Source organism: Conger conger, chromosome 5 (genome assembly GCF_963514075.1).
Source record: "Conger conger chromosome 5, fConCon1.1, whole genome shotgun sequence".
NCBI lineage: Eukaryota > Metazoa > Chordata > Actinopteri > Anguilliformes > Congridae > Conger > Conger conger.
The window spans coordinates 20,140,101-20,152,296 of NC_083764.1; the positions used below are offsets into that span (position 1 = coordinate 20,140,101).

Genomic DNA, 12,196 nt, shown 5'->3' on the forward strand with positions numbered 1-12,196 from the left:
TGCACTGGATTATCACTTCTCAACACATTCCCGTTGCTCAAAATCTCCACCCGCAGACCGTTGCCAAGTCGCCACGTGGCTGTAAAGGTAATGAGAAAAGAGGACAAGCCTTTCCTTGCGTCACTCAGTGTCTTGCACCGTCGCTGAAGGGTAGCGATGATGGTTTTGTAGGGGTCATTGGTTGCGGGTCACACGATTCCTTCCCGGTTGACATCTAATGTATGCCAGCCATGTCAGTACTCGAATAACACAAGTCCAGTGCTACATTGCACATTAGTAACAACAAAATATTTTTACTTTAAGATAAAGATCATTGCAGTGCTCTAGTACATTACATTAATGGCATTTGGCAGATGCTTCTATCCAGAGCGACGTACAGTTGATTAGACTAAGCAGGAGACAATCCTCCCCTGGAGCAATGGAGGGTTAAGGGCCTTGCTCAAGGGCTGTGCGGATCTTATTTTTGCTACACCGGGGATTGAACCACCGACCTTGCGGGTCCCAGTCATGTATCTTTACCACTACGCTACGCTTTACACTGTATACAGCTGGATAGTTGTGCAATTCGTGCTGTTTTTGCAAGGAAAGAATGGGATAATACTCCGTCTGGACAAAGCACATTTAATGTAAATGCTAAGGACTCACTCTACCCTAGCAAGAGCAAACCAAGGTCATAGAGCCAAGCGAGATTTCATTTTGTACAAAACCTCACAAGAGCATTGTCATTTTGATGACAATGGTTGAACATTCACAAAATGAGGAAAAAAACTGTGCTTAGTGTAGAGAAATTTTTTGGTAGTAATTTCCATCAGAATATGGGAAAGCTGGGACTTTGACTCTTGTTTGACAGACAGTCATATCCACACCACTGCACTACATTACTATTATTTTTTATATTATGCCTTCTACTGCCACTGTGCAATATTCTGTCAACATGGCTGTGAAATTAGAAACCACTGACAGTGATATAGTATCTTGAGGGGAACAGAGTAAGTAACTCTATTGGGGAAGCTACCAAGTCTTCTTTTAATGGATGTATTCATGTGTGTTTTGTTATGCATTGACCTTTTGACAAAAGTCATTTATTCAACTTTGAAGCCTAGTAATGTTTACCTTTCCTAACATTCTTGGGATGTTCTGAGGACCAGAAAACAGAACATAATCAAATCCAAGTAATGCAAGAAGTCTCCACTCTCAGTGGTTGTTCAAAGGTTAGAGATAGATCAGGCCAGCTGCAGTACTCCAGCATGAATTATAGCAAGCCATTATGAGGCAGAGAGATGAAAAAATATTGAACCACATGTGAATTGTTTGATTACAAATCAGATATTAGTGTACTCTACTCCACACAGAGCCAGCACAACAAAAATTATATCTCAGTCAAAATACTTATGGACTGCACTGTACGTCAGAACACTGAGAAGAAGAATCACCCCAGAAAATGTCCTTATTTGCACCTTATTTCTTCTCTATTGCATTAGATGAAAGAAGAGTATTAAAACCAACAGCAGGGGAGAATCCGTTTTTGGGAGCTTGGAAATATGTGGGATGCCGCAGTTGCACCCATGAGGGCGGTACTTTACTTGAATAGCATCAGTAAGTATCCAGCAATGGCTGAGTAAACACTTTATACAGTTTTTTTGGTTTTGAGAATCAATGGAGAGATTTCATGTGAGTGCAGTGTTTATCATAGCAGTTCCTCTTCTATTGCTCTTCTTCCAGGTAAATCCTTGCCACAATATTGTGCTGCCCCGCGACAGGAAATCCACCAAAAACTGGTGTCTTTTCACAGGATTTCTGTCCTGTATGATAAATCCTAAGTAATTTAACTGTTTACTTAATTTGTCTCATTTTGTCAAATGGTACTGTGCCACTGATGACTCATTTGCTGTATATATTTCAATAAACAGAAATGCTTTAGTGCCGTGTGTTTTCGGAAATGCAAAGCAGTAAATATATATGACTCATTATATAATTGGACAAGATGAGACATGGGATTTGACTGGAAGAAAACCAACAAAACATGCAGGATATCCCTACGCTAAACCATAAAACCTGGGTCAGCCACGGGGAAAATCTGTCTCAGTAAATAACCCATCCCTGCCCCTCTCCAAAAAAACAACAACAAAACACTCAGCGACCACTTTATATATGGGCAGGTACATTTATTGTCTGCACTGTCTGGCCACTTGGCATGAGTGCTTCCAGCCCCGATTCTTTTCCCTCAGCAGTAGTCAATGGTCCTTAGACAAAATCACGTCATGTTTGTGGAGTCTGCAGTACCATAGCCATTCTCTTGTTATTCTTTCTGTGTATCCATGGGATGAAGTTGGTTCTGAAGTTATTCATAGTACCCTCTGAGACTGACTGGGTCGCTGGCAGGCAATAAAGCACTCCTGATCGAACATTAATAAAAAAAAATTTCTTAACAAATTCTATTCTATGTAGAGTAGTGTACTACGCAACACAATTTGTAGTGAAGGGGTAATGATACGCTTTTTAAATGAATGGTTATGTTCTGGCCCATCAACTTAAAAAGAAATTGGCCCAAGGCAAAACTTAGTTGCCGACCCCCGCCATAAAGCCTGAAGCCTACATGAATGGGACACAAATAAAGACATTTTAAACATTCTGTGGTGCTTAAAAAACATTTCTTGGAAAATCATTTCCTGGCATCCCTCATGGGCTTTTCATTGTTGTCCTTGTCTTTATAAATGGAAGAAAAGACACACAGGTCGGTATTCTGCAGAAACAAAAGCATTCTGCAAATGCTATGGCAAACTGGTACAGGACTGAATACAGAATTAGTTTTGGTCTTATTACTGCAAGCAACACAAGCTGCCACATGAAGGCAGAATTTCAGTCTTTAATGGGTTCAAGGTGTGAATTTGTGACAAAGTGTGGACTTGAAGGAAGTCCAGACACCGTAGGGTGAGCACTGGAACTGGGCCATAGACTATGGTAATTCACAGTATGCCCAGCGCAGTGTGTACATTTCTAAAAGGGAATGGAAAGAGGTAATTGGATTGGCTATGCATGGCTTCAGTTTCAAAACACCCACTGATAATATATTCAGCATAATCCAACCCATTCCCCATCTGTGTCGCGCATTTTGGGCTGTGCACTTCACCCGAAAATACCAACATTCAGTAGCCACACCTAGTGTGTCCATGCCCTGCACCACTGACTGCGGCACGTAAATGGTTGGCATTTATATTGCGCCTCCAAAGTGCTGTACAATTGATGCTTCTCATTCACCCATTCATACACACTCACACACCGCAATTGGCTGACATGCAAGGCACCAACCAGCTCGTCAGGAGAATTTAGGGGTTAGGTGTCTTTCTCAGGGACACTTTGACACACCCAGGGCAGGATTGAACCAACCACCCTCCAACTGCCAGACGACTGCTCTTAGCATGAGCCAATGTCGCCCCACATGGAATGTGAAAATGATTCCCGGAAAATAGTGGCCCAACATGTGACAGGTATTAAATCCACAGTACCACGTAATACGTACTACACGTTGGGCTATTAGTAGATGTTATACGGAAGTTACGCATGCACTCATAAATGATCCCTGAAGTAATATGATTTGTACCGATCAGCTGCAAGTCAATCAGTATCAGCACGCAATGCAAAAAATATTAAATGGGAAATTATACCAAGGCAACTGCCACTGTCCTTCCTTAATCTCAAGTTTGCAGAACGTGTGTATTTGTGGAAGATGCATTTCTCTGGAAGCGGAGACGATGCGGCGTGAGCAGGTGCAGTGTGGACTGCTGTGATTGCGGGTGTCATTTTGAGGGACTGTAATTACCTCAGAGCTCAGCTCCTAGCCTTGCAGGGATGCTCAGCTTAGCTTGGGCCCAAAGCCATAGGCAGAGAGTTACAGAGGAACACCTGCCTTACAATTACCCACAGGGAGACTATCAGCATCATCCCCAATCATCCTAAAACATCGCCCTTAAAACATCCTATGCAGACTCGCTTCGAGGAAAATTAGCTCTTCTTTCGCACGTCCCATTAATCAATGGATCCATTTCCGCAAGGCAAATTCATACACAACCACCGGAGCTCCAGATGTTCACAGAATTTCGACAACAATTTGGCTTGCACTTTCTTTAAAAACTGCTTGATGTTGCAGATAGATGGGATGAAAGCTTAAAATTGCAGGGTTTTATCTGCAGATAGCACACTTTTGAGACACAGAGCTTCTGTTCTGTATGAGAGAGTTGTCTTGTTTTGCATCTATGGATATTCAAAAAAGTGAAGAGATGGTCAAAATAGACACGACAAAGAAACTCCCCATGGTAATAACTAATTCTGACAAAAATGTTAGTAGCACATGTGATCCCTACTGGACTTGTATAAAGCTCTGTTAGAGTTTAATTAACACTGAGAATTTTACTGTGTGTGTTCTGAGCTTTCAAAGATTTTTACAATGCCATAAATGTGTATTAAAAAGCTTTTAATACCGAAAACAGTTAAATCGTTGATGGCAAGAACAGTTTCTACCATACTAAGTCATTTTTACGGACATTGTACTGTACACTATTGTATTGTCCACCTTATTTCCAATAATTATATTCAAATGTTCTCTGTATAGAAGGTCATTATCCTTTTCAGTAATGTCATCTCTTAGAACTGAAGCTTTATTATTGTGTTTCCCCTTCTTAGCCTTTGGTTGATCTTTTTTGTGATAAAAATGTTATGGTATTCATGGCATACATTTATTATTTCTGTTTTTTCTCTGCGTGATTTCTTCATGCTTCAGCACTTTAACAGCTCACTGACTGAGCCCATTGCTTACAACCAGCAGGCAGCGGTGACCAGTGAGCCAGTGATGACGCCGTAGACCTGTGAGAGAGCCCCAGGACTAAGGTGTAGTGGGGTGGCAGAAGGACAAATCGGTACTTGTGGTTTATCCACAGCCCTGGAGCAACCCAAATATCCACAATTTATTAAAAATCCCTGCTGTGGTCCTGTGCTAATTCCCTTCACCCTTGATGTTCCATACACTTAAATGAATCATCAAATCGTTTCCTCTGGATTTGTCTTCATATGACTCATTTCATAAACACATTTATTTGAAATACCAAACACTTCAGTCCTTCTCTCACAGGGTCTCTCTCTCAGGACTATAATCTGAGTGCATTCTCAGTTCTGTCTGTGCAAGAAAAAAATGTGCAAGACATGGGCTAATAGGTCGCTAATATGCTAATATGCATTAAAGCATTACATTCAAATGAATTTGAAAAAGGTCAAATTGGAAAAGACCACCTCCCCCCCCCTTACTGTGTATTTATGGTTCAATAGCTTAAGCACCTTCCTCTGAAAAACTGCATCTTGTAAATCCATGAATCCAATTAATTTGATGACCCATTGATCAGGTAAAACTCGGGGAATTATATACATTCCCTTCAGGGGATATGTTTTTAATTGGCGCCTTTTTAGTAAGCTGCTCATTCAGATCCTGAATTGCAGGTGATTTAATTGTGATTCATTGAGGCCTGTCAAATTTAGCAAAATTTGCTAATAGGCAGGAGTGGGCACCAGAACCACCCCTGGATTAGGCTAATTAGCTGGAACAACAATAAACAGGAAACAGACCCTGTTACGCCAACTATGGCAGCTTGTACTGTGGTATGTAGTACATACTGTTTGAAATATGTTTTTGCACAAGCTGAATGATGGAATTGTATAACTGCCACTCTTCGCACTAATGGATGGATGCACATAGTGATGAAGTTGCCACAAAGTTCCTGTCTCCATAGACCCATGGAGAGAGGCTAAATGGCTTTGGGACATAATGGATGTGAACAGCATTTTTTATTGTTACTCAGTCTACTCTGCCTTCAATTCTGTAATTACCGCTTGAAATATGCCCAGGCCTTAGAGTGCAGATAACGCTGAAGTCGATGCAAGTCAACCAAGGTGATTAGAATGGGTAGACAAAAAACGATTAATTTCAGCCAGTGAAAAATCCTCAGAAATGCTTGATAAAAAATTCAAGGCTGATTGACCTGCAGTACTTTGTCATGTGATGTAGAAACTGATGTGATTTCCCCCCCCCCAGGTTTAAACACCTTTTCTAACCAACTGATGGGATTTGATAATGAGGCTTTATTTACTGCTGGAAGCACAGGGCTTTATATGAAAGTGGTTATTTATACCCCGGTACAGACTCCTATTGTTACGAGATGAAAGCGAGGTAAAGCAATAAAATAAGGACAAATACATATAGAAGCAGAAATGCATCTGTTTGACTGCAAATTACTAGTTTGGAATTCCTATATGAGGGTTATAACTGCTACTCCCGGCTTTAACAATTGAACATGATTTAACTAAAACATTGGTTTTTCATTACACTTTAAACATTCTACATTTCTCTCTGGGGAAGGCAAATGGGGCAGTCAGGGCCTGTAAACATGAGTGTCTTGCATGAATGGAATGTATCATGAAAAAGACCTCACACTGCCTGCTTCCAACAAGGCCCCCTAGACAGCCCTGGGTGATATTATGCAAACATACATTTTTGTGTAAACTTAATAAAATGAAGGTAGAGACTCACTTATCTGATGATTTAAATCATTTGTTTCTGAAACAAATATGGAATATTCTAGCTTGGCCAAACAAGCTTACAGTATGGATATATAGATGGAGCATAGATACAGTTGTGGTCAATAGTTTACATACACTAATATACTGGACATGTATGTTGTGGCAGTATTGGGCTTTCAATGATTTCTACAACATTTCTGGTCTGGAAGTAGACCAAAACTGTCACCCTCAGCTGAGAGGAAATTGGTCCGGATGGTCAGATGCAATCCAAGAACCACCAAGAGACAGGTCTGCCATTAACAGGAAGCTGCTGGAACAACAGTGTCACTGTTCATATTCAAGCAAGATTTACATCACCACGGGCTGAGAGGCTGCTGTCCAAGAAAGAAGTCCCAGCTCCAAAATCGACACCTTCAAGCTCGACTAAAGTTTGCGTCTGATAACATGGAGGAAGAAAAAGCCATCTGGAGGAAAGTCTTATGGCCGAGATGAGACAAAGATTGAGTTGTTTGGCCACAATGACCAGAGGTATATTTGGAGGAGAAAGGGTGAGGCATTCAACCCCAGGAACACTGTACTAACTGCTAAGCAGGGTGGTGGTAGCATCATGCTCTGGGGCTGTTTTGTTGCCAGTGGAACTGGACAGAAAAATTAAGGAGGATTACCTCAGAATGCTTCAGCATAACCTCAAACCATCAGCTAGAAGGTTGAAACCTGGACACAATTGGGTTTTTCAACAGGACAATGACCTTAAACACATTGCCAAGTCAAATATCCAACCGTAATTCTGCCAAAAAAGTATGGTGTACAATCATTCTGCCACAGGAGAACAGTAGTCTGTGATAAGCGTATGTCAAATTTCGACCAAAATTGTAGATCATAATTGCAGACCTGTACTACCATTGTTATTTTTCAGGTATAATTTCAGTTACCCAGTCACTTAATCTGTTTTGATCCTTAATTAAATGTGCCCAGTAGTTACTTGAATTAGAGTAGAGGTTGTTATTAATGAGGGGGTTAATGTATTATGAAGTTAATGTATTTGTGACATAAATGATTAAGTTAAGACAGACACACCCCAAGTAGTGGCTCTGCTCCCACTTGGTGCGTGGCAACTCCCAAGTTACCAGAGACTGGATCATCTGCAACTCACTAGACGCCAGCCAGAAAATATGGCCCATAATGTTGATTCATCACTTCTTTGTTATAATGAATTGCCAAACACATATCATAATCTAGACAAGCATTGTACATGCTGATATTTGTCTCTCTGCTATGAAAGTTTTTACAGGAATTCACATCCACAGCAATACTGATAGAAAAGGAATGTGCGCAGTGACCAGTTTCCCTGATGTCAAATGATTATTTCCTGGCAGACCCACTTAACAGTGGTTTCCTCTTGGCAGACTGGCTGTATGTAATTCTGTCTCCCTGGCTTTAGTAGCATTAATCTACCTGACTGGAAGGTAGAGCCACCTGCCCCAATGACTCACACTGCAGATGCTCACATCTGTGATAGAAAGGGATGTAAACACATTCAACAATACAGAACAGAGCTAAATGAGAATTCATTGATTTGTCTCCTGGGACTGAAACTCAATCTCTGGCATGATGCACCATAAATCAAAACCTCTGTTAGTTCATTGCACAGTGGGTTTTATATCTTTTCCTCAAAGTGTACGGATCAGTGGCATTAAACCAAGTTTATTCCAAACTTGAAAGATTCAATCCAAACTGATATTAAACTCTACATCACATGATAACAAAAACCAATTGGATCAGTGGTTGCCCATTGCAGAAACTCTTATCCAATATTAAATTTCTTCCTGGAAAACATCTTAATCTGAGCAGAAATGGCAAGAAGAGTGTCAATTTGGCAGACTCATGTACATTAAATAGCTTTTCTTCCCAAGCACTCCTTTTAAAGGCAATAATCCAGCTGGTTGCACAGCCAGCTGCCCCAAAGGTTCTCATGGCAAATGCTCCTATCCTGTTAGACAGAACTAAATCAGAATTTGAGTGATGGCTACAGTACATCATCCACTACTGTCCTGATTGCCAGCGGTCAATCAGTGTTGTGCCATGGACCATTGATAAATATTTCATGAGCTTCCCTGCTGCAAAGAATAGCTCAACCAACAGCTTGACATGGATTAGCTGGTTGACCAGTTCAGAACATCCAAGTTTGAGATGGTTGGACTAGGTCAAGCTATGTTTTGAAATAGCTCACATGCAGCTATAACAACTTTATGACCAGCTTGACCATGCTGGTTGACCAGTTCGTTGTTGACCAGGTTGTTAGTACAATGTATCATTGACTGTTTGGATATTGATGTAGCACTCACAGTGTAATGGTGAGGGTGGTGAGACAGAAATCCCTTTAGGTCAGGTTTCCATCCTCGCTCTTCGATGAGGTCACCAGTGCTGGGGTCATGCTGGCTGTTACACAGTCCCACTGCTGTCGTACGATGTCACACCACTGGCTCTGGTCACGGACTGAATATCAGCTGGAATCAGAAACCACAGCAAACATTAGCACTAGTGGACCTAGGCTCTTTCGTGAAACCTTTACCAAAAATACACAAATGCATCACTTTGACTAAAGGTCCATAATCCACTAAGTTGGCGCAGTACTATATGTGTGAAAGTGATGTAGCACTACCCAGTCAGAACACCTGAGATTTGAAAACGTGTCTCACCTTACGCCAGGGCTGGCGACTGAGCAGAACTGACAATTCTGGGATGACATGCACCGCAGATAGAGCACTCAGGGACAGAATTTGTCAGCAGGGTAAGGGCCTGTCAAGGAGCTGGCCTGCCTGGGGCGCATCAATCACTTTTACTGCTCATTAACTCCACCAGAGACTTACTGCAGATTAGGATATTGCCCTCTGCATCCTGTGGCTAAATATCAATAATTGCTACTGGGAATTTTCTTTATAGAGCAGATATATCCCTCTAAATATGACAGATATTGGTTCTCTGGTGATTCACTTAAGTGAGAAAAAAAATGGCTTGTGAAATACCTGGAAGGATTTCTGTGCTTTCTGAAACTATTCTCATTCATCCTCAGGATCAGTATGTGCCACAGCTAATAGAACCAAGATGTAATAAATTCTGGAAAACCTTTTGTGAAGTATTTTCTGTAGCCTGCATAAAGTCACTAAGGAAACTTTTTATACCACTGCTGACAACCAGCATTATTCTGTAGTCTGGCAGTGTTTGTGTTAATTGATTTATTCATGTAAATGTGTGGCGTTTCAGTGAACGGTTACGCAAGACACAATTTAAATAAAGCGCTACTTGATACCCTTTTATTTGTTTCAGATTTTAAAAAAATACCTCAAGGCTTTCTTATATAAACAGGAATAAATATTGAACATAGTAGCAACAATGCCTTCTCCGAAATCACCGCTCAAGTATGACATAAGTAACTGCTGACAGAACTGCCATGCAGGATATCTTCACATATATCAACTTGGTTGTCTGTCCAAGGTCTCCTCTTCGCATATTCTCCTGCCTTTCTGCCGTGCAAACAGGAAGGCCATCTGCACTTCATGTGAAACTTGCTCTCGCACTCTGCAAATGCCATCTGATCACCCAACTGGAGGGCTTCAGGTTATCACAAATTACAACCCTTGTACAGATCAAAGTAATGTGATATACTGCAGATCGTGATGGAAAATGACTGACAGCTCTATTATGTCAAACATTCTTTATCCAACTGATAATATAAGGACTAAGTGTCAGAATTGGACCGGGTCTCATTTTTAGATAATGATGGCAATTCTGCCTGATGGGAGGTTTGGAACATTCATGAATGGAAAATTGATTTTAAGTGCCACTTAATTTTGAAGGATTTGGGGGAAACACTACGATCATTGTATATGTATTGTAAAGGATGTATTTCATTGTACCACCAGGTTTATATTGCCTTTTGAGAAACAAGGCAAAGGTCCATGTACAGTATACACTCACTCTTCACTTCATTAGGTAGACCTGTTCACCGTAATAATTATTTGAAATGCAAATAATTAATTTGCCAATCATGTGGCAGCAAGTAAATGCGTAAAAGCATGCAGACATGAAGAGAGAGGTTCAAGAGGTTCAACAGTTTTTTAGACCAAATGGCAGAATGGGAAAGAAATGTGATCTTTATGACTTTGACTTTGATTGTTGGTGCCAGACAAGATGGCTTGATTATTTCTGAAACTGCTGATCTGCGGGCATAAATGCCACATGATTGGCTGATTAGATAACCACATGATTAAGTATGTGTACAGGTGTTCCTAATAAAGTTAAATGTAAGAAAAATGAAAGTTTTTCTTACATTTTATCAAGGGTGTCAATAATTCTGGAGCTGAATGTACGCATTGAAGAAAGTAAAAGGCAGTTCTCGCCTTCATCATTACATTATAATAAATATTAATAAATATTATAAGAGCAGTATTATATTTGAACTTTCATTTATTTGAACAAAATAGGATTTCATTATTATTTGTTCAACACTTGGAAATATATGTAGCATGTTTGTGAATACCCACTTCAAACTAATAATAATAACAACAATAATAATACAAATAATAATAATAATAATAATAATAATAATAATAATAATAATAATCATAGCTAGATAATAGCTTAAATTATAATAGTCAAAGACACCTTTCAAATGTAAAATTATGAAATAGATCTGATCTAGATTGTTTTGACAGCATACCGTATTAGATGGAGGCATATCCATTCCATCCAGTTGAAACCCTGTGCTTGAGAAGAAGCAATAGAGGAAATAGACTTCACTAAATGTGCCTGAAGCACCCACCAAAGGATTACTCCCTAGTATCTGAGTCTATGAAAATGGAAATCATCACCAAGATAATTTATTTGGGATATGGGGCTTCTGCAAAAGACGGAGGGCACTGAAAAGCAATTATAGCATTTTGGGGTTTGCTTTCAATTAGGCGGTTATGCAACAAAAGCTTTATCAGGCCGAGGACTACAGTGTAATAAACAAACAAAAAAAAGAGACAGATAACTGCCACAGAAATTGTACAGCTGTAGGATGAGATAGGAGACTCCTCACAATTTTCCACACCCACAAAAAAGGATTAATATCTTATGCTATTGCTTTAGTTCCTCTTTCAGTTATATTAAGGCCACACTGAAGCCATTCTCATTTAGATTAGCAATGAGGAACATAAGTGGTATTACAGTATCCTGGGGGTTAAACTAGAACAATTTATGTCTGCACATTGACTCTCCAGAGATTTTTGACCAAGCATGTTCGGCTTTGTCAAATTATCACTCTATCTAACTAAGATCAATAGTCCAGCTAGTGGAGAGTCCCTGACCCACTGGCCAATAGTCTTGGTTAACCCTTCCCACTTTCCCCCCCCTCCCAGGACCAACCCAAAACTACTTTATACTTACACGTTATACAATTTTATACATATTTATAGTTCCATAAATATGTCTGTATTGAATAATTGGCAAAACAAACATATATTTCTACCAAACTGGAAATATACCATGGAAAAGCAAGCTAAGGAAAAAAAATGCATTTAATCATGCAACTTCTGAATTGTCTATTTTTGTTGTTATATTGGAACATGACATAGTGAAATGGCATTGT

General features: G+C 40.0%; 1 protein-coding gene across 1 annotated transcript in view; it reads right to left on the bottom strand.

Annotated features, from left to right (window-relative positions):
- The window catches only part of LOC133129084 (leucine-rich repeat and fibronectin type-III domain-containing protein 2-like), a 90,867-nt gene that overhangs the window by 28,479 nt on the left and 50,192 nt on the right, over nt 1–12,196 (bottom strand). Inside the window, exon 3 of the mRNA XM_061242907.1 lies at nt 8,910–9,071. The gene's annotated coding sequence lies outside the window, so the exon portion shown is untranslated. The remainder of the gene's footprint in view (nt 1–8,909; nt 9,072–12,196) is intronic.